Source organism: Coregonus clupeaformis, unplaced genomic scaffold (genome assembly GCF_020615455.1).
Source record: "Coregonus clupeaformis isolate EN_2021a unplaced genomic scaffold, ASM2061545v1 scaf0046, whole genome shotgun sequence".
Classification (NCBI taxonomy): domain Eukaryota; kingdom Metazoa; phylum Chordata; class Actinopteri; order Salmoniformes; family Salmonidae; genus Coregonus; species Coregonus clupeaformis.
The window spans coordinates 301,929-324,300 of NW_025533501.1; the positions used below are offsets into that span (position 1 = coordinate 301,929).

A 22,372-nucleotide genomic window follows, 5' to 3' on the forward strand; every position below is an offset into this window, starting at 1 on the left:
ACTGGAATAGCAGCAAGGCCAGGCGGACTGGGGACAGCAAGGAGTCACCACGGCCGGTAGTCCCGACGTATGGTCCTAGGGCTCAGGTCTCTCAGTTGGCTTTTCATAGCCGATCATTTAGAGTTGAAAACAGCAGGTCTGGGACAGGTAGGGGGTTTCGTAGCCGCAGGCAGAACAGTTGAAACTGGAATAGCAGCAAGGCCAGGCGGACTGGGGACAGCAAGGTGTCATCATGCCCGGTAGTCCTGACGTATGGTCCTAGGGCTCAGGTTCTCAGAGAGAAAGAGAGAACGAGAGAATTAGAGAGAGCATACTTAAATTCACACAGGACACTGGATAAGACAGGAGAAGTACTCCAGGTATAACCAACTAACCCCAGCCCCCGACACATAAACTACTGCAGCATAAATACTGGAGGCTGAGACAGGAGCGGTCCGGAGACACTGTGGCCCCATCCGAAGAAACCCCGGACAGGGCCAAACAGGAAGGATATAACCCCACCCACTCCGCCAAAGCACAGCCCCGCACCACTAGAGGGATATCCCCAACCACCAACTTACAATCCTGAGACAAGGCCGAGTATAGCCCACAGAGGTCTCCACCACAGCACAAACCAAGGGGGCGCCAACCCAGACAGGAAGATCACGTCAGTAACTCAACCCACTCAAGTGACGCACCCCTCCCAGGGACGGCATGAAAGAGCACCAGCAAGCCAGTGACTCAGCCCCTGCAACAGGGTTAGAGGCAGAGAACCCCAGTGGAGAGGGGAACCGGCCCGGCAGAGACAGCAAGGGCTGTTCGTTGCTCCAGCCTTTCCGTTCACCTTCACACTCCTGGGCCAGACTACACTCAATCATATGACCTACTGAAGAGATAAGTCTTCAGTAAAGACTTAAAGGTTGAGACCGAGTCTGCGTCTCTCACATGGGTAGGCAGACTGTTCCATAAAAATGGAGATCTATAGGAGAAAGCCCTGCCTCCCGCTGTTTGCTTAGAAATTCTAGGGACAATTAGGAGGCCTGCGTCTTGTGACCGTAGCGTACGTATTGGTATGTACGGCAGGACCAACTCGGAAAGATAGGTAGGAGCAAGCCCATGTAACGCTTTATAGGTTAACAGTAAAACCTTGAAATCAGCCCTTGCCTTAACAGGAAGCCAGTGTAGGGAAGCTAGCACTGGAGTAATATGATCAAATTTCTTGGTTCTAGTCAGGATTCTAGCAGCCGTATTTAGCACTAACTGAAGTTTATTTAGTGCTTTATCCGGGTAGCCGGAAAATAGAGCATTGCAGTAGTCTAATCTAGAAGTAACAAATGCATGGATTAATTTTTTCTGCATCATTTTTGGACAGAAAATTTCTGATTTTTGCAATGTTACGTAGATGGAAAAAAGCTGTCCTTGAAACAGTCTTGATATGTTCGTCAAAAGAGAGATCAGGGTCAAGAGTAACGCCTAGGTCCTTCACAGTTTTATTTGAGACGACTTTACAACCATCAAGATGAATTGTCAGATTTAACAGAAGATCTCTTTGTTTCTTGGGACCTAGTACAAGCATCTCTGTTTTGTCCGAGTTTAAAAGTAAAAAGTTTTCAGCCATCCACTTCCTTATGTCTGAAACACAGGCTTCTAGCGAGGGCAATTTTGGGGCTTCACCATGCTTCATTGAAATGTACAGCTGTGTGTCATCCGCATAGCAGTGAAAGTTAACATTATGTTTTAACATTATGTTTTCGAATAACATCCCCAAGAGGTAAAATATATAGTGAAAACAATAGTGGTCCTAAAACGGAACCTTGAGGAACACCGAAATGTACAGTTGATTTCACTACTCCTCTCAAATGTAAAAGCATTGGATTGGTGTTGGCATGGGGTAGAGGGAGTTTACATATACCAGTCATTTCCTTTTAAATCCATGAAGGGAAGTGGACAAGTTCAAATTCAGAAAGGAGATAATAGTTCCACACCCCATGTGTCCTGATAACTACAGGAATGGAACCATGTTGAGGTTGTCTGCTTTCTATACGGTTTGATGAGAGAGAGAGAGAGAGAGAGAGAGAGAGAGAGAGAGAGAGAGAGAGAGAGAGAGAGAGAGAGAGAGAGAGAGAGAGAGAGAGAGAGAATCAGGTAAAGTTCTGGAGATGAGGGAATATGTGTGCAGAAAGAAACCCTCCAGTATGGTTAACCACAGTTAGGCCCAGTATGGACTATCAATACAAGTGACCATTTAGAATGTGACCCAGTTCAATGGGTCTTAACAGAACTGGGGGATGTCAGCCATGAAGTTGTCTAAACACAACTGGAATATAATTTGTTTCTGATTCATTGTTAATGGATTTTCAATTAGGAACACATGGGGAAAAACCTAACACAACAACACACATAACACACAACCAATAAAAACACAAAGGGGGAGGAAACCACTAAAGTCATTACCATATTGTCATTTTCTAATGACAGGGAGAAAACATGTAAAATCTAGAAGACTACTTTAGATCAGGTCAGAAGATGCCTAGTGCACTACGTAGGGAACAGGGAGAGATTTGGGACAGAGACAGTAACTCCTGTTTGGAAATCTTCATTCTAATGACAGTGAGCAAATCTCCACCCTATTCCCTATGTAGTGCACTACTTTAGGTCTGGTCAGAAGTAGCCTAGTGCACTACATAGGGAACAGGGTGTCATTTGGGCCAGAGTCAGTAACTCCCCTGGGTATGAATTCTCTCTCTATCTTATCTGTCTTCTATATTATGTTCTCCTCTCCTCCTCTCTTCTCTCCTCTATTCACTCTATTCTATCCTCCACACCACATGCCAGCTTCAACACAATCCATTTACAAGTTAAAGACACACCTTGGAATAAATAGCAAAGGAAAACTACTACTAGATGTATTTTTTATTTCCCATCACCATGAATCATATTTAATAACTGAACAGTAGCAGACCTAACTTCATCTGTTCCTGACTCTGGGTAGTGGATTAAAAAGACCATCAATCTCCAATGATATTAAAGTACAATTCAGAACATTACTGATATACTGAGTGGCAAGTCAAGATATCTGCTGGGTTTTTATTGTTGGGTTAACACCACCACCTGCTGGACAGGTTTAATGTTGCTTGACTGAGCAGGATGGGAGAATAAAAGATGCCAAACTTAGGGCCGGTTTCCCGGACATCTCCATTGAACATGCTTTTTAGTCTAGGACTAGGCTTCATCTGTGTCCGGGAAACCGGCCCATATAGTTCAATTAGCAAGTAAGTAACACTACCTGTTCCATGATACTGAGGAAAATTACATTGAGAAAACATTTCAATGGTTCTGAATGACAACCAACATACATTAACAGCATACATCATGATTAATGTGAATATGTACGATTAAAACATTGCACTTTAAAAAAATATGAATGCATTGAATTGTACTTCATAACATATTCTGAAGATCAAATCAATCAAATCATTGTACATAAAAACAGAGCAGAATGAATCATCACATCTGGGGACCATCACCACCAGCATGACTAGTATCTATGTGGACCCTACTACAGTTTAACCAGCTCAGCTATAGACTACACCAGCATGACTAGTATCTATGTGGACCCTACTACAGTTTAACCAGCTCAGCTATAGACTACACCAGCATGACTAGTATCTATGTGGACCCTACTACAGTTTAACCAGCTCAGCTATAGACTACACCAGCATGACTAGTATCTATGTGGACCCTACTACAGTTTAACCAGCTCAGCAGTACCACCAGTGAAAATACAATTTAAAAGAAACCCAGGATAGAGGGGCTGAGTGAATGTGGTCTGGACTCTGTGGAGGAGGGTCATTGTGTCAGAGACACTGTAGAAGGACAGAGTTCCTGCCTTGTGATCCAGGTCCACTCCTACTCTGGAGGACTGAGGACCTGATACTTTAGTCTCAACATTATTGTGTCTGAAACAATAACCACCACTATAGTACTGTAAACTCCAGGACTTGTTATTGTGTCCAAATCTACCATCTGTCCCTGTTCTGCGGATGTCTTTATATGAGACTGCTGTATCACACCACACATTACCACTCCACTCCACCTCCCAGTAACAGCATCCAGACAGACCCTCTCTACACAGAACCTGGTAGTGGTTGGTGAATCTGTCTGGATGATCAGGATATGGTTGGACTTGGCCTGTACGTGTCACCTTTCTGTTCCCTTTAGACAGAGAGAGGTGTGTGCCTGCTGTGTTTGGGTCCAGTGTGAGCTGACAGGAATCTGGGAGAAGAGCAGAGCAGGGATTGTTAAGAGTGTCAGTAAAAAGAGACTGTTAGTTACTTCAGAATAAAGAGACTCACATTGTAAGAACTGTTCTCTGGTCTTGGGCTCTGGAGGCAGTACAACATCCACTATATTCACTACAGACACACCAACACATTCACAGAGAGAGGGAATGTTATCATCACACCATATTCCGCATGTATATGACTAGTAGGGAACTTTCAATGGTCTAAAGTTGATGTTCTTATTATTTTCAACACACCTGTAGTGGAGATCTTGGTCCATTCTCCTTTAAGGACGTCTTCTAGTTTCTCTCTCAGTTCAGACACAGTCTTACTCACATCTCCAAAGTACTGAAGAGGACGGACAACGATGCTGGATAAGTCTGAAGATACACTGGTACCGGAGAGAGACTGATAACTCTGGAGACAGAGAGAGGGAGAGAGAGAGAGAGAGAGAGAGAGAGAGAGTGAGAGGGAGCAGAAACAAATGATTGAGAGTTTTAATTTCATATCACATGTATCAAGGCAGTTTAGTTACCTGGAGGAAATGGATGTGATCCTCTGTGTGTGATAGCTGCTCCAGCTCAGTGCTTCTCTTCCTCAGCTCAGCTATCTCCTGCTCCAGTTGCTCCAGGAGTCCTTCAGCTTGACTCACTTGAGCCTTCTCTTGGGCTCTGATCAGCTCCTTCACCTCAGAGCGCCTTCTCTCAATGGAGCGGATCAGCTCGGTAAAGATCTTATCACTGTCCTCCACTACTGCCTGTGCAGAGCGCTGTTAAGAGAGAGAGAGAGAGAGAGAGACTGACTTGTCTTACTTTAATGAGCCATCCTCATTACACTAACACCCCCACCCCCTAAAAGCACATTGCGTGCCACCACAACCTCCACACAATCACATTATCCAGTACCCAACACCACAGTACAATACACCAACCAGCACCACATTCCAACCGTCCATCCAACCCCCTCCTCTCCAGCCGTACAGACAGCCCCCTGAGCCCCCATACCTCCTGAAACATCTCCACACTGTTGATCATTTTGTACAACTCAAACTCAACCCTAAGGCGTCAACAGTAATGGCATTACCCTGGCAACACAGAAAAAACATGATGAACAGTCTGTCATTGCAGAAAACAGACACCCCTCCCCAACTCCCAGGTCAACCCGAGCCAACCAGCTATTGGTGTCCAGGGCTCCATGTAATACCCTCCACTGGAGGACCCCTGACCTTTCCAGCACTGGGAGCTTATAGAGCACCCTCCACCTATACCCTGCCATGCTCTCAGCCCCCACAACCCCCTGCCACTGATGCCCCTTCACTCCCGCTAAGCTCTTGATGTGTCTAACCTTGACACTGAGGGTGTACAGCACCTTACCCCCCACCTCCTCAAACTCCCCCAGGCTCAGAGTGTTAAAAGTCAGTAAGTCCTCCGGACTCTCCTGCCAGTCCCCAGTCTCTGCTGTCACTTGCAGTGGTGGAAACGGTGGTGGCCCCTCCTCAGGCTGCTCCAGCCCTCAGTACTGCAGCATAGAAATCAGAGACCCCTGCTGTATTGAGTCTCTCCTGCCGCATGATGAAGATCTGCTGATCCAGCCCCAAACCACCAGCCCTCCTCAACAGAGCACATGCTGGTTCCCTCCAGCCCACCTCCGTACGGTACAGTAGCCTCTGTGCTGCTGAGTCAGAATGATGGAATTGTCCCTGGTGAATGCCCCTCCCTACCCAGACTGGCCTACTGAGCCCTCCCCACACCTTGACCATACATGAAGCCCCAGCGTACAACATTTGAACACAGGCCACAAAATTCTCCCCACAACCAAAACTACACATTGAACAGATATTCATGGTCCACCCTATCAAAGGCTTTCTCCTGATTATGAACCGATTGTCTGTGATTAGGGGTCCTGATACACAGTTTCCCGTCCATCTTATAGTCCAAACAGAGCAATGCCACAGGCCTCCAGTTCTTTATGTCGCTCAAATCCCCTTTTTGGGCAGGAGATTCAAAGCCGGCGGTCTACAGCTTAGCGACAGCTCCCCCACCCCGACGCACTCACGCAACACACGTCCTGTCCAATAATTTCCCAGACCTTTAAAAAAAAAATCTGAGGCAGACTGTCTGAGAGACGGCAGCTGAGAGTTTGTGAAAGGCCAGGGAAATGTCTATTTGATTTATCTGTGACAGAGAGAGTTTGGAAAGGTCTGTGAGCAGAACCTGAGAACACCCAGGATCACAGAGTTCTGCCCTCTATAAATCAGAGTACAACTCCACAGCCGCAGCCTCATCTCCTCACAACAGAAGTTACCCACCCATCAGGCTCCCTCATCTCCCCAACAACAGAAGTTACCCACCCATCAGGCTCCCTCATCTCCCCACAACAGAAGTTACCCACCCATTAGGCTCCCTCATCTCCCCACAACAGAAGTTACACACCCATCAGGCTCCATCATCTCCCCACAACAGAAGTTACCCACCCATCAGGCTCCCTCATCTTCCCAAAACAGAAGTTACCCACCCATCAGGCTCCCTCATGTCCCCACAACAGAAGTTATAAGCCCATCATACAAATGTAAAACAAGGGATTTTCTTGGTTTCCCCACTCTGTTTTTCCAACCCCTCTGGTGAAACAGAGAACTGAGCCCTGTACTATAATATTATATAATGTGCCATTTTGCAGACGCTTTTATCCGAAGCGACTTACAGTCATGCGTGCATCTATATATATATACATTTTTGTGTATGGGTGGTCCCGGGGATCGAACCCACTACCCTGGCGTTACAAGCGCCGTGCTCTACCAGCTGAGCTACAGAGGACCAGGTGCAGACACATTTATGAAAGCAAAGACAAGGTCATTATTTGGGCTCTAAACACTAACAACCTACCCTTACACACCTCTTTTGCTACCCCTGCACTAAGATTTCTGCCATGGCATTTAAATGTTTTTGTTTGACATATTCCCCAGTCTCTGCCGTGTTCATGTTAAGGAAGTCTAACCGTGAAATCTCCATAAGAGGTGGGAGGGAAATCACCACAATCAGAAACCAGTAGAGAAGCCCATAAAGCCGCCATGCCAGAAAAAAAACATCCATTTAAGCAGATTCTGAAGACATGCCCTTAAGAACCCATGACCCATTTTCTCAGCCTATACCGCTTCCTGGGAGAGAGGACACTAAACCCCTCATTCTTCATCACGTGTTGTACTGACCTTACAAACCTTCCAGGATCAATCAAATAAGACTCCAGCAGAACCTTCTTTTTCCCCTTTAGTCTCCATCAGGAACCTAGAAAGTTCTCTCACCGTATATACTGGACCCTCAGCCTGACTGGCTGTCAGCTCTGGATCCAATGAGCCGTCTGAAAACGAGACCGCCTTGTCCTCCGCTCCCGCAGACTCACCTCCCCCCTCTTCCTCCTCCTCCATTGGCACGGTACCGTCCTCCTCCTCCCCAGTCTCTGCCCCCCTGCACTTCCCCCCTGATCAGAGCCTCTTCCCCAATGACAGGCAATATTTCCTGGGATGAGCCCACCAAGCCTTCGCCTACCGGAGTCTCTGTTACTACAGAAACCTGCCTCAGCTCATGTAGCCCAGCTGCAACCCTCCCCACCACCGCTTTCTCCACGGCCTGCGCACCACCACTTGGCCATACACTACTACCGTGTAGCTCAGTTGGTAGAGCATGGCGCTTGCAACGCCAGGGTTGTGGGTTCGTTTCCCATGGGGGGAACAGTATGAAAATGTATGCACTCACTAACTGTAAGTCGCTCTGGATAAGAGCATCTGCTAAATGACTAAAATGTAAAAAATGTACTCTCCTCCCTCCTGGTACGCCTGCCATTTTTTTGCAATTCTGAGTAATCACTATTTTAGTAAGGATTAGTAAGGAAAAACACTTTATTCAGTACTACTGCAGTTGCTTAATAATTCCAATAGATGGCAGCATAAGACCATGAATGACATTTCAGAAGATTAGTTTAGTTCTCTCCCTGGATACACCACCACTCCCCCTCACAGGAAAACTCCTGCCAACCCTTTTTACTGTCCCTTTCCACACTGCTAACGCAAGAGGAAGGACTGAAAACACATTACTGTGAAGTAATATAATGATGAGTCATGTTTATTGTTACCTGTTTTTATGGTCATGTTTTGAAATTATACTTCATTACTATAATGATTATCAATACGCCTGAACATTAATTCAGTCACCTCTGGTCGACAAAAACGTATTTTCCTAGTACATTAATTGTCAAATTCATCAACCAGCATCGAGCACTCTGCCTTCTCACGCAAGCGAGGGGCATGTTGAGGTAAATATGCTAACCGCGACGGTTGCATTATGTAATTTATTGGTGGGCTGGAAGATGCAGTGTTTTTTCTTTTCTATTCAGAGGCTATTTACTCCCAATATGAGATAATTTTATATAGAAGGTTTTTATAATGCATGTTTACTAGGGTTGAGGTTAGCGCATCTGAGTAGGGATTATTTGGGTTCAATACCTGTCCTTACCTATCAATCATATTGCTGCTTGTAGCCTATAACTGATGATCCCCACACTAGAAACACCGAAAACTATCTGTGCTAGCAAACCCTGTGTTCCACCCCTCCCCTGTGTAAACTTGAAGTTTGTTAAGAAACAAACACTTGTCTATGAAAACAGAAATGTTTAACGGATTCCGCTTGGCACCCAGCCGAGAACACATGAAAACCACTTGCAAATTTACCAAAACGAACCAACTACTTGCGGTCTGTTCGTAAGCAATAAACGGAGGCAGATTAACCACCACAACTCTTATCGAAAGAATGCAAAAGTTCCACTCCAACCTGTTCGCCGACCATGAGCAAAACTTCCTCCACACCTTTCTCCGGAACGCATCAGAAGCGACAGCGTTTCTTCTCCACTCAGTTGAGGCCATCACGCCGCCCTAACAAACTACCCCTACTCCCCCTCAACTCTAAATGATAAACAGTGGAAACCAATAAACAAACCCTCCACCATGAGAAAATAAATTCAGAAAATACGCAAGAACCAAAAGAAAAAAGAATAGTAGCCCTCCTCACGAACCACAAATCTCTCACACAACCAACTTCTTCTTCTATGATATAATGGCGGTCCACAAACCAACGTTAAAGGTGCATGCCGCCACCTACTGTGCTGGAGTGTGTGGTCAATCACGGTTTCCAACATTTCTAAATCCTCCTACCTAACTCAGTACTTCTGAGAAAATAAAGAAGAGCCCTACTAACTTCTAATAGACCCTCCCCCATCCCCAAAATCCCTTCCAAACCCCCCCAACCCCGTCCAACCTCAATGACCCTACACATTTTTCCCTCTCTTCAACATACTTACAACAATATAACAACACATGCTCCACCGTTTCATCGACCATACCTTCCAGACACAAACCATTCCCATGCTTGCCAACCAGATGTAATGACGAGATCAATGTACAATGTCCTAAGCGCAATCTAGTAAACACCACCTCTTCCTTCCTAATCTGACTTTTGAATCTTGGTCCATTGACCTTTCTGTAAAACTGTAAACTATTCATATAAATGCCGGCCCTTGTGCTCAGAGTACCATCTCTTCTGCCACACATCTATCAAAATGGCTCTGATCTTACATTTGGCCTCATCTCTACCCAGTGGAACATTAATATCAATTATATCTCGTTTCAAAGCTCTTTTAGCTAATTGGTCTTCAATTTCATTCCCTTCCACACCCGAATGTGCTGGGACCCAGCAGAATCTCACTACTACACCCATTCTCTCAATTCTCCATAATAACATTAATACCTCCAATAGCAGGTCACTCTTATTAGATTTACCAGATGATAAACTATTCAATACAGACAGAGAATCTGACCATACTATAATTCTAACAGGTTGTACGTCCTCCACCCACTGGAGGGCAACTATTATCACCAACAGTTCAACTGAGTATACTGACAGTTCATCTGTTAGTCTTCTACATATCTGCACATCACATTCAGGAACGTAAACGTCTGCTCCTGTGAGCCCTCTATCTGGGTCCTTGGATCCATCTGTGAAAAGCATTAAAAAAGCATAAAAACTTCTACCAATGTAATTGTCAACCAGTTTCTCAATATCACTGACTTCTGACCAATCTTTCCTTTTCTCTACCAAGGTTAGATCAACAACAGGGTCTGGGAGTAACCATGGAGGAACATCCCCTATCACCACCGAAGGGCCAACCTCCAACTCCCTCAAACCACTCTCATCAGCAAGCTTTCCAACTGTCAAACCAAAACCACTGCCTTGTCTACTAGTATATTCCCAACAGTCCTCTACAACAGTAGCAGTGGGATGCTCAACCTCACAGCCTTTCATCCCAATAAGATAATGACCATTTTTTTACGCTGTATATCCAAAGGCATCTCTCCTGCCTCCACCAGTAAGGCACATACAGATGTTGATTTAAATGCACCAGTACATATCCTTAAAGCTATATACTGGATTCTGTCCAGCTTCTGAAGCCAAGTTTTGCCTTGTTCGATAAACTATACACCCATAATCAATTGTCGTTCTGATCAGAGCTCTATAAATATCCATCAACAATTGTCTGTCAGCACCCTATTCATAACCAGAGACCCACACAACCAACTACCATGAAAGTTAATGAATGAGAGAGACATGAACATCGTTACAATACTGTACATAGACATAATGTAACGGTTCTTCTTCTTTGGTGTTTAACGGCGGTTGGCATCCAATATGTTGCATTACCGCCCCCAACTGGTCTATAATATAAATCCATTATACTTTGTGACACAAAATGGGAAAAGGGGAAATTATAATAATAATAAAAAAACACCCTTCCAACTAACCCTACACTCATTAAATACCCACTACCCAATTCCACTACTTTGACCCTATCTGCTCCTGCACCATGCCAACGGCCTGGGAGGACAGGAAACCACAACTCAACACACCCTGTAACTCTTCTGAAGTCTAATCTTGTATGCCCAAATACTTCTCTGCAGCTGCCACCACAATATCTTTTTTCTTTGATTTACGTTCCATTTCTGCGGTACAGTTGATAACCATTGCTATGAACTCTAAGAAGCTAACTTTACTAAAATATATATTACTTGTTGGCCTATCCCTCTGTGCTGGCACAGATCTACTACTCACAGGGATCCTCTCAGGATCTCTCACCCTTGACCCATCCTCTTCTACTTTCTTCACTGCCTCAGCATACGACACCTTCTGTACTACTCTGACTCTAGCCACCTCAACCTGCCTCTCTCGCACCGGACACTTCCGATCCCCAGCAACATGGGCATCCCTCCAGTTGACACACACAACTTTATCAACCGAAACTACACAATCTTCTATCCCATGCCCTCCTGCACACTTCCCACATCTTGGAATCTCCCTCCTACAAACTGCTGCAACATGACCATAAACGTTGCACCTGAATCAGCACAGTGGATTCGCCACAAAAGCTCTAACAGGATAACTGATATATCCTACCATGACTTTGTCGGGTAAAGACTCAAAACTCAAAAGGACTGACAGTGACTCCTCTGTTTCACCACGCTCACCACCGGGTCTGTGTTGCACCAAACGAAACACAAACAAATATCACTACAGGTTACCGTCACTGATTCAACTGCACCCAACTCCTTTCCCACCCACCCTGAAACTACAAATGGATCTGCCAAAAGGTATGGATCCACGTTCTCCTACAATGTATCTCCTACTGCACCAGATTCTTCTTTATCATGTCCATTGATGCCAGGCTCTGGTTCTGAGCTCATCACCACACCTTCTACCTCACTTAACTTTCCCTCATTCATTTCCATTTCACCTCCAGAACTCAGTCTGGCGCACGGCTCACTCTGTTTGCACTTGAGTTATTACATTTGAAAGTTTTTATTCCTTTGAAACTTTTGTGAGTGTAATGTTTACTGTTCATTTCTGATTGTTTATTTCACTTTTGTTTATTATCTATTTCACTTGCTTTGGCAATGTAAACATATGTTTCCCATGCCAATAAATGCCTTTGAATTGATTTGAATTGAGAGAGAGAGAGAGAGAGAGAGAGAGAGAGAGAGAGAGAGAGAGAGAGAGAGAGAGAGAGAGAGAGAGAGAGAGAGGGGGGCTTGAGAGAGAGAGAGAGAGCTCCATGTTAATGTATAGGGGACATGAGTCAGTTATGATTTCTCAAGGTTTTGTGATGAGGTAGCCCCGCCTTCGACTTCAAAATCAGTGTCGGCCCTCAGCCCAATAGGGAATGTCCTCTTGGTGTAACGGTCAAGATGTTGTTTTCTCCCTCAGTAGACCCGGGTTCATATCCCGCCGGTTACATTAAGCAGTCTATTCTCTGAAAGGGGTCCAGACAGCCTGTTCCCAACAGTGGAGCCAGTGGGATTGGATAGGGGCCCCTCACTCTCTCTGACTGGAGGAGAGAAGTGAAATGGTTTGTCTCCTCTGGTCAACAATACTCACCTTGAGAGACTCCACAGCCTGTTGGAGCTCCTTCAGCTCCTTCTCTCTCTCCTGGAATCTCTGCTGGACCTTCTGCTGACTCATCCCCAGCTGCCTCTGTGGAGAATCACTCTTCAATGAGCTATCAGGCTTTATTTGTCCAGTAGATCAATAGTATACTAATGGGACATAGGGCCCATAGAAGATAGGGATTAATATGTTGAGGAAGTGTCTGTGTGAAATTATATTATTATGTTGTTATGTGAATGATTATATTTTTAACAGTGCACAAAACAGGGGAGCTGATTGGGTGTTTGATAACGAATGATAATGGTGTTTGATAATGAATGATAATGGTGTTTGACTTTAGAAAATTGTGATTCATTTGGAGAATCTGGGTTAATATATCTATATAATCAAGGTTTGTGTTCATATTTGTTCTGCCGTGGATCGATTTCATTTGAATGATCTCATATTCAAACAGCCTTAGTTCCTACTGTATCTTTAATTATTTGTTTATCAGACAGTCACCAACAAGTAGTTCTGGTCTTACCTGTTTCTCAGTCCTCTCTGCTGCAGCTGACAATGTATCATGGCCTTTATGTTCAGCCATTGTACACAGATAACAGATACACTGCTGATCGGTACGACAGTAAACCTCCAGCAGTTTGTCATGATGAGAGCAGATTTTCTCCTGTAGTTGTGCGGTGGCTTTGACCAGCTTGTGCTTCTTCAAAGCAGGAGATTCATAGTGAGGTTGGAGGTGAATCTCACAGTAAGAGGCCAGACACACCAGACAGGACATGAGGGCTTTCTGCTTTCTGGTCCCAGTGCAGAAATCACACGCCACATCTCCAGGTCCAGCATAGCACAGAGCAGGAGGGGGAGCAGCCTGGAGTCCTGTCTTCTTCAGTTTCTCCACCAACTCAGCCAACATGTTATTTTTCCTCAGATTAGGCCTTGGAGTGAAGGTCTCTCTGCACTGAGGACAGCTATAGACCCCAATCCGGAACATCCTGATCCCAGCAGCCCTCAATACAGCGCCTACAGTAACTGTGTCCACAGGGGATAGTGACCGGCTCCTTCAGTAGATCCAGACAGACAGAACAACAGAACTGGTCCTGGTCCAGCAGAACTCCCTGATGAGCCATTTGGACGGTTGTTCACTCTCACACAGACAGACGACACAGAGACTCAGATCAGTCGCTTCCTCAGAAGTGAGTTTTTGGGAGGGCGAGGACTTTCTGGATCTGCCAGATAGGTGAGGTTAGAGGGAGGGAGGGAGGGAGGGAGGGATAGAGAGAGAACTGCGTTCAACGTGGAGAGGGAGACAAATATTTTAGTTCCTAGGTTAGGGCCCTTCATTTGGAATAAATCTAACAAATATGAGTTGTTAGAATATATAAAGGGTAGCAGTTCCTATGAAGTACATATTATAATTATTTTAATAAGCTTCATAATGTCTTATAATACACTTATGTGTTATAACACTGATTATAAGTGTCTATAATAATTCATAAGTGGTTGTAAGGGGGGGGGGGTTTGATATTGATACAATATACTGTAGTTTAAATGAATACTGTATGTATTGACTGATCATTGAGAATGAGGTAATACTTTACATTACAGTGTGGGTATTACTGTTAGGCCTAGGGTCAGGGTTAGAGTTACTACATTCAGCAGTAACCCTAACCCTAGCCATATCTAGGACTAAAAAGAGAAGACGTTTTACAATCAGAGTTCTTTGTATCTCTTCTTAGTCAGACAGAAACCCCCCACATATTATAGGTGGATGGGCTTATGAACATATCCAATGAATTGTTTTCTACAACCAGATGAAATGAAACTGCCTTTCAGCAGGAAAAGCTTCTCTAATAATCCTAACCAATGCTGGGTGTCTTAAGAGACTGAGGTATAGAGACACACTGTCAAGTCAAATCATCTGGCTGTGCTTTCATGTCAAAACATTTATTATTTTCTATTCATAAAATTCTATTCTATTCTATTATAAGATAATATATTATATCCATAGGCTCCACTCTGTATAGTGTTATTGATGACTGTTTGTTCTGTACATTGATTGAATGGTTAGGACTATCTCACTGTATTCACAGATTAAATCCCAAGAGACCAGGAGACCTAAAGGGAGCCTTCAACACTGTATCCCTTCATCCAGTCATAGTAAACAACCTGTGTCTGTCTGTCTGAAACACAGCCAACTTTCTACGGTGGTTGTTGTTGCTATCAGTGCTGCACAGCTATTTTCAGGTCTCTCCAGAGATGGTCGATCGGGTTCAACTCCAGGATCTGTCTGGACCACTCAAGGACATTCAGAGTCTTGTCCCGAAGCCACTCCTGCGTCTTGGCTGTGTGCTTAGGGTTGTTGTCTTGTTGGAAGTTGAACCTTCGCCCCAGTCTGAGATCCTGAGCGCTCTGAAGCAGGTTTTCATCAAGGATATCTCTGTACTTTGCTCTGTTCATTTTTCCCTCGATCCTGGCTATTCTCCCAGTCCATGCCTCTGAAAAACATCCCCACAGCCTGATGCTGCCACCACCATGCTTTACCATAGGGATGGTGCCATGTTTTCTACAGACGTGACGCTTGGCATTCAGGCCAAAGAGTTCAATCTTGGTTTCATCAGACCGGAGAATCTTCTTTCTCATGGTCTGAGAGTACTTTAGGATCCTTTTGGCAAACTCCAAGCAGGCTGTCATGTGTCTTTTACTGAGGAGTGGCTTCCGTCTGGCCACTCTACCATAAAGGTGTCACGCCCTGGCTCGGGGGACTCTCGTATGTTGAGCCAGGGTGTTAGTTTCTATGTTTTGTTGTGGGTTCTAGGTTATTGTATTTCTTTGTTTGAGTGACTCCCAATCAGAGGTAACGAGTGTCAGCTGTTGGCTCGTTGTCTCTGATTGGGAGCCATATTTAACTATCTGTCTTTCACGTGGTGTTTGTGGTTTCTTGTTCATTTCGGTTTGTGTGAAACCGTAGACGTCACGTTTTCGTTTGTGTTTTTGATCGTGTGATCATTTATAGTAATAAAATATGTTCACCTTCAACGCTGCGCATTGGTCCTCTATGTTAGACGATCGGGACAGAAGAAACCACCTAGATGGGACCAAGCAGCGTGTTCAGGAGCCATCGCCAGGGAGATCCCTCACAGATCTCCTTCGCCTCCTGGACTGGGTCAAGCCGAGGGAGGAAGACAAGGGCTTGACATTATGGCAGAAGGGCGAGAAGCTGGCGAGGGATATGGAGACGTGGTCCACGGGTAGGAGAGACGCCCGAAAATTTTTAGGGGGGCTCACGACGGCGGACCAGCAGGAGGCCGCGATAGAGCGGTCCAGTGGGTTGCTGGAGAAGGCCGCCGGGTTACGGGGGCCACTGGTAGAAGAGGGGATGGAAGGTGTGGAGGCACGGCGAGAGGTACTGGCGTGTGTTGCCAGTCCGGTCCGGCCCGTTCCAGATCCCGGTGTAGAGCCAGTGGTGTGTGTCCCCAGTACGGTCCGGTCTATTCCTGCTCCCCGCACCGAACCTGCGGTGCGCGTCGCCAGCCCAGTCCGGCCCATTCCTGCTCCCCGCATCAAGTCTGTGGTGCGTCTCGTCAGCCCGGCTCTGCCCGTTCCTGCTCCCCGCACCAGGTCGGGGGTGCGCGTCGCCAGCCCGGTCCGGCCCATTCCTGCTCCCCGCGTCAAGTCTGTGGTGCGTCTCGTCAGCCCGGCTCTGCCCGTTCCTGCTCTCCGCACCAGGTCTGTGGTGCGCGTCGCCAGCCCGGTCCGGTCCATTCCTGCTCCCAGCACCAAGTCTGTGGGGCGGTTCGTCAGCCCTGTCCGGCCCGCTCCTGCTCCCCACACCAAGCCAGTGGTGTGCGTCGTCGGTCCGGCACGGCACGTGCCTGTTCCACTGGAGCCGGATCCGCCGCCTAGGCGGAGTGCCCACCCGGTCCCTCCCCTGTTGTGTTTCGTTGGCGCGGTCGGAGTCCGCGCCTTTAGGGGGGGGTACTGTCACGCCCTGGCTCGGGGGACTCTCGTATGTTGAGCCAGGGTGTTAGTTTCTATGTTTTGTTGTGGGTTCTAGGTTATTGTATTTCTTTGTTTGAGTGACTCCCAATCAGAGGTAACGAGTGTCAGCTGTTGGCTCGTTGTCTCTGATTGGGAGCCATATTTAACTATCTGTCTTTCACGTGGTGTTTGTGGTTTCTTGTTCATTTCGGTTTGTGTGAAACCGTAGACGTCACGTTTTCGTTTGTGTTTTTGAACGTGTGATCATTTATAGTAATAAAATATGTTCACCTTCAACGCTGCGCATTGGTCCTCTATGTTAGACGATCGGGACAGAAGAAACCACCTAGATGGGACCAAGCAGCGTGTTCAGGAGCCATCGCCAGGGAGATCCCTCACAGATCTCCTTCGCCTCCTGGACTGGGTCAAGCCGAGGGAGGAAGACAAGGGCTTGACATTATGGCAGAAGGGCGAGAAGCTGGCGAGGGATATGGAGACGTGGTCCACGGGTAGGAGAGACGCCCCGAAAATTTTTAGGGGGGGGCTCACGACGGCGGACCAGCAGGAGGCCGCGATAGAGCGGTCCAGTGGGTTGCTGGAGAAGGCCGCCGGGTTACGGGGCCACTGGTAGAAGAGGGGATGGAAGGTGTGGAGGCACGGCGAGAGGTACTGGCGTGTGTTGCCAGTCCGGTCCGGCCCGTTCCAGATCCCGGTGTAGAGCCAGTGGTGTGTGTCCCCAGTACGGTCCGGTCTATTCCTGCTCCCTCGCACCGAACCTGCGGTGCGCGTCGCCAGCCCAGTCCGGCCCATTCCTGCTCCCCGCATCAAGTCTGTGGTGCGTCTCGTCAGCCCGGCTCTGCCCGTTCCTGCTCCCCGCACCAGGTCGGGGGGTGCGCGTCGCCAGCCCGGTCCGGCCCATTCCTGCTCCCCGCGTCAAGTCTGTGGTGCGTCTCGTCAGCCCGGCTCTGCCGTTCCTGCTCTCCGCACCAGGTCTGTGGTGCGCGTCGCCAGCCCGGTCCGGTCCATTCCTGCTCCCAGCACCAAGTCTGTGGGGCGGTTCGTCAGCCCTGTCCGGCCCGCTCCTGCTCCCCCACACCAAGCCAGTGGTGTGCGTCGTCGGTCCGGCACGGCACGTGCCTGTTCCACTGGAGCCGGATCCGCCGCCAGGCGGAGTGCCCACCCGGTCCCTCCCCTGTTGTGTTTCGTTGGCGCGGTCGGAGTCCGCGCCTTTAGGGGGTACTGTCACGCCCTGGCTCGGGGGACTCTCGTATGTTGAGCCAGGGTGTTAGTTTCTATGTTTTGTTGTGGGTTCTAGGTTATTGTATTTCTTTGTTTGAGTGACTCCCAATCAGAGGTAACGAGTGTCAGCTGTTGGCTCGTTGTCTCTGATTGGGAGCCATATTTAACTATCTGTCTTTCACGTGGTGTTTGTGGTTTCTTGTTCATTTCGGTTTGTGTGAAACCGTAGACGTCACGTTTTCGTTTGTGTTTTTGATCGTGTGATCATTTATAGTAATAAAATATGTTCACCTTCAACGCTGCGCATTGGTCCTCTATGTTAGACGATCGTGACAAAAGGCCTAATTGGTGGAGTGCTGCAGAGGTGGTTGTCCTTCTTGAAGGTTCTCCCATCTCCACAGAGGAACTCTGGAGCTCTGTCAGAGTTACCATCGGGTTCTTGGTCACTTCCCTGACCAAGGCCCTTCTCCCCCGATGCTCAGTTTGGCCAGGCGGCCAGCTCTAGGAAGAGTCTTGGTGGTTACAAACTTCTTCCATTTAAGAATGATGGAGGCCATTGTGATCTTGGGGACCTTCAATGTTGCAGAAATGTTTTGGGACCCTTCCCCAGATCTGTGCCTCAACACAATCCTGTCTCAGGCACTACGGACAATTCCTTCACCCTCATGGCTTGGTTTTTGCTCTGACATGCACTGTCAACTGTGGGACCTTATATAGACAGCTGTGTGCCTTTACAAATCATGTCCAATCAATTGAATTTACTACTGGTGGACTCCAATCAAGTTGTAGAAACATCTCAAGGATGATCAATGGAAACAGGATGCACCTGAGCTCAATTGTGAGTCGCATAGCAAAGGGTCTGAATATTTATTTAAATAAGGTATTTCTGTCTTGTATTTTCAATAAGTGTGTACAAATAAAAACCTGTTTTTGCTTTGTCATTATGTGGTATTGTGGGTAGAGTGATGAGGAAAATGTTTTATGTAATCAATTTTAGAATAAGGCTGTAACGTAATAAAATGTTGAAAAAGTCAAAGGGTCTGAATACTTTCCGAATGCACTGTATGGCAGCTAGAAATCAAAACTGGATGGTCTTCAGAGATAGATGGGAGGGGCTTCGGGTAGCTGAAGGCGGGGACTAAAAACAAACAAAAGATAACTAATGTAAAATGTAGTGTCTGTGAAATGTATGTAGTATGTACATTTATAAGCTGGAAGTGGAAGCCTAAGCATTGTTGTCCATTAGTTTAGGAGGGGTGGTAGGGTTAGGGGAAAATAATAAAGAAGGAAAATATATTTAAAATAATATTTACAAAACATATATATCGGGGATTGGAAATGATGCAGACAATTACACAGATAGAAGCCCCAATATATCTGCAATGTTAAAGCTGATCCTGTAGCTGTACGGTGGCTTTGACCAGCTCGTGCTTCTTCAAAGCAGGAAATTCATAGTGAGGTTGGAGGTGAGTCTCACAGTAAGAGGCCAGACACACCAGACAGGACATGAGGGCTTTCTGCTTTCTGGTCCCTGTGCAGAAATCACACGCCACATCTCCAGGTCCAGCATAGCACAGAGCAGGAGGGGGAGCAGCCTGGAGTCCTGTCTTCTTCAGTTTCTCCACCACTTCAGCCAACATGTTATTTATCCTCAGTTAGGTCTTGGAGTGAAGGTCTCTCTGCACTGAGGATGTCACACCCCACATCTAAAGGTCCAGCATGACAGTGAGCAGGAGAAGCAGCCTGGAGTCCTGTCTTCTTCAGTTTCTCCACCACTTAGGCGAGCACAGCACTCCTGTTCAGAATAGGTCTTGGGGTGAAGGTATGTCTGCACTGCACTCAATCTGGTTTATTTAGTACCCCAGCGCAGGTTAAGTAGTGGAAAGAACATGTTGGGTTATTTTGACCCAGACAGTTTGGTTGCGTGAATAACCCAATATGTTGGGTTGTTAGTATTAACAGAACATGGGTTAATTTAACCATCAGTTGGGTATTTTTTACTCTCATGCTTGGTTGACCTAGCAACTGGGTCTGTTTTAATGTCATGCTTGGTTGACCTAGCAACTGGGTCTGTTTTAATGTCATGCTTGGTTGACCTAGCAACTGGGTCTGTTTTAATGTCATGCTTGGTTGACCTAGTAACTGGGTCTGTTCTAATGTCATGCTTGGTTGACCTAGCAACTGGGTCTGTTTTAATGTCATGCTTGGTTGACCTAGCAACTGGGTCTGTTTTAATGTCATGCTTGGTTGACCTAGCAACTGGGTCTGTTTTAATGTCATGCTCGGTTGACCTAGCAACTGGGTCTGTTTTAATGTCATGCTTGGTTGACCTAGCAACTGGGTCTGTTTTAATGTCATGCTTGGTTGCCCTAGCAACTGGGTCTGTTTTAATGTCATCCTTACTGTAGGTAATTTTAAGGTGTTTACATACTGTAAACTCAATTTTTCCTTATTAAATTATTCTATAATATGTCGAGTATTTATACCACTGTATCATAGCCCAACAATGAGACATACGTGGACTTTTAGGAAACTCTATAAGCATAATTGAAGCTATCCAGAGTGGGCGTGTTCACTATATAATGCCCCCAACACATTTGACAAAACCATCGGTAGAGTTGAAAATGTGATGGAAACCCATTTAACAGAAAGTTTTTAACCGGTTTTTGTATTTTCCCAAAAATATATTTGTATGTGCATTACATCATCATGCACAGCCATTTATCCTCAACAAGTCAATTTGATGGAAACATCTCTGCTGGTAAAATTCACGTTTTTATGAAGATTTTACAATATTCACATGAAAATATGTCGCCAGTCGAATGGAAACAGATTTTCATGCAAATTTTCAAAAATCTGCATAAAAACAATATCCTCATCTATAAACAATATCCCAACATATTTAAATGGTAAATTACGTATTGATACGTGGACTTTTAGGAAACTCTATAAGCATCATTGAAGCTACAAAAATGTCAATGTTCAACCTTAACATGTGCTAACTACGCAACAGACCAGATGAACAGGAATTATATTTACTCTCATGGGTGGCTAAAAATAACTATCTGAAAGCCACACCCCTACTAAACTATGCCTACAGTCTTCTGATCTGACCTGCTGGGTCATATCTCAATAACCAAGCAACAATAACCCAACACCCAGCATCCATAACCCAGCAGTTTTTAAAGAAAACAACCCAACTAAGTGACCCAACGCCTGCAACCCAACATTTGGGTCAACCAAACAACCCAGCATGTTTTAGAGTGTTGGGACAGATGTAGACACCTTTCAGATCATCCTGATCCCAGCTTTCTTTAATACAGCCCATACAGTAGCTGTGTCCACAGGCAGTAGTCACCGGATCCTTCAGTGGATCCAGACAGACGGAGCAACAGAACAGTTCTAGATTGTCAGCCATTTTAGTGCTTTCACCTGAAGGTTGAGCAACAGGGTGTCAAAGATGACTTTCTGTTTCATAGAACTCTACACCAGAGGACAGGGAGTGGCTTCCTCTTGACTGTGTACTCTCTATCTACAGGTTTTTGGGGGATGGAAGTCAAGCTAAGAAGATGACGTTGCATACAGCTGTGTCCACAGGGAATAGTAACTGGATCCTTTGGTAGATCCAGACAGCAGAGTGGATATTTTAAAAGGGCCTCTGCAATGTCCATACAACAAACTGCACAGCAGAGTATCAGAGATAACTTTAATTTCTTTGAAAGTCTGAGTGGTGGGGGAGGCCTTTTAGATCTGTTTGGAGACGTTAGTCCTGGATGGATGCACTGAGGTATATAGGGATGGAAGCCATAGTGACGTGTAACCAAATATAAGGTTGTGGTAAAACATTACAACGGTTTAAAGGTTCCATAAATGTACAGTGACCTATTCAGAAGCCACAGTGGTGAATGATGAATATGTCAAATCAAAAGTTTTATTTCATTTTCAGTCATGTAAAATGATCATAAATTGTAAAGAAACATGTGGATGCAGTGGGGTGCAAATACCTCTGTATAATTAATTAAGCGAGAAATGGCAGTGGAAACGGCTTTATGCACAAATATTGATATAATAACCATCATATTGAAGTAAACTTGGAGTCACACGATGATATGTGGTGTGGTCCTCCCACTACAACTCGGGAAACCATGCAGTTTATTAAGCTACAGATGAAATAAGTTATGCTGAACTTCACAGGGTGGTGAAAGTTCACAGTGATGAGCTTGATGCTCCTTTCCAATAAATATCGAGGGTCTTTTTGTCCATAATAATGTCATCATGTAGGCAGCCTATCCAGAGTGGGCGTGTTCACTATATAATGCCCCCAAAACAACTGACAAAACCATCGGTAGAGTTGAAAATGTGATGGAAACCTATTTAACATAACTTTTTAAACCGGTAGATGGGAATTTAACTGCAAAA

The 22,372-nt window shown here is 45.8% G+C and overlaps 1 protein-coding gene and 1 pseudogene across 1 annotated transcript in view; both read right to left on the reverse strand.

The window, feature by feature from the left end:
• Nucleotides 1–22,372, reverse strand: part of LOC121556711 (calponin homology domain-containing protein DDB_G0272472-like) — a 376,372-nt gene that overhangs the window by 193,122 nt on the left and 160,878 nt on the right. The gene's annotated exons all lie outside the window — the stretch shown is intronic.
• On the reverse strand, nucleotides 3,725–13,863 carry LOC121540082 (annotated as a pseudogene).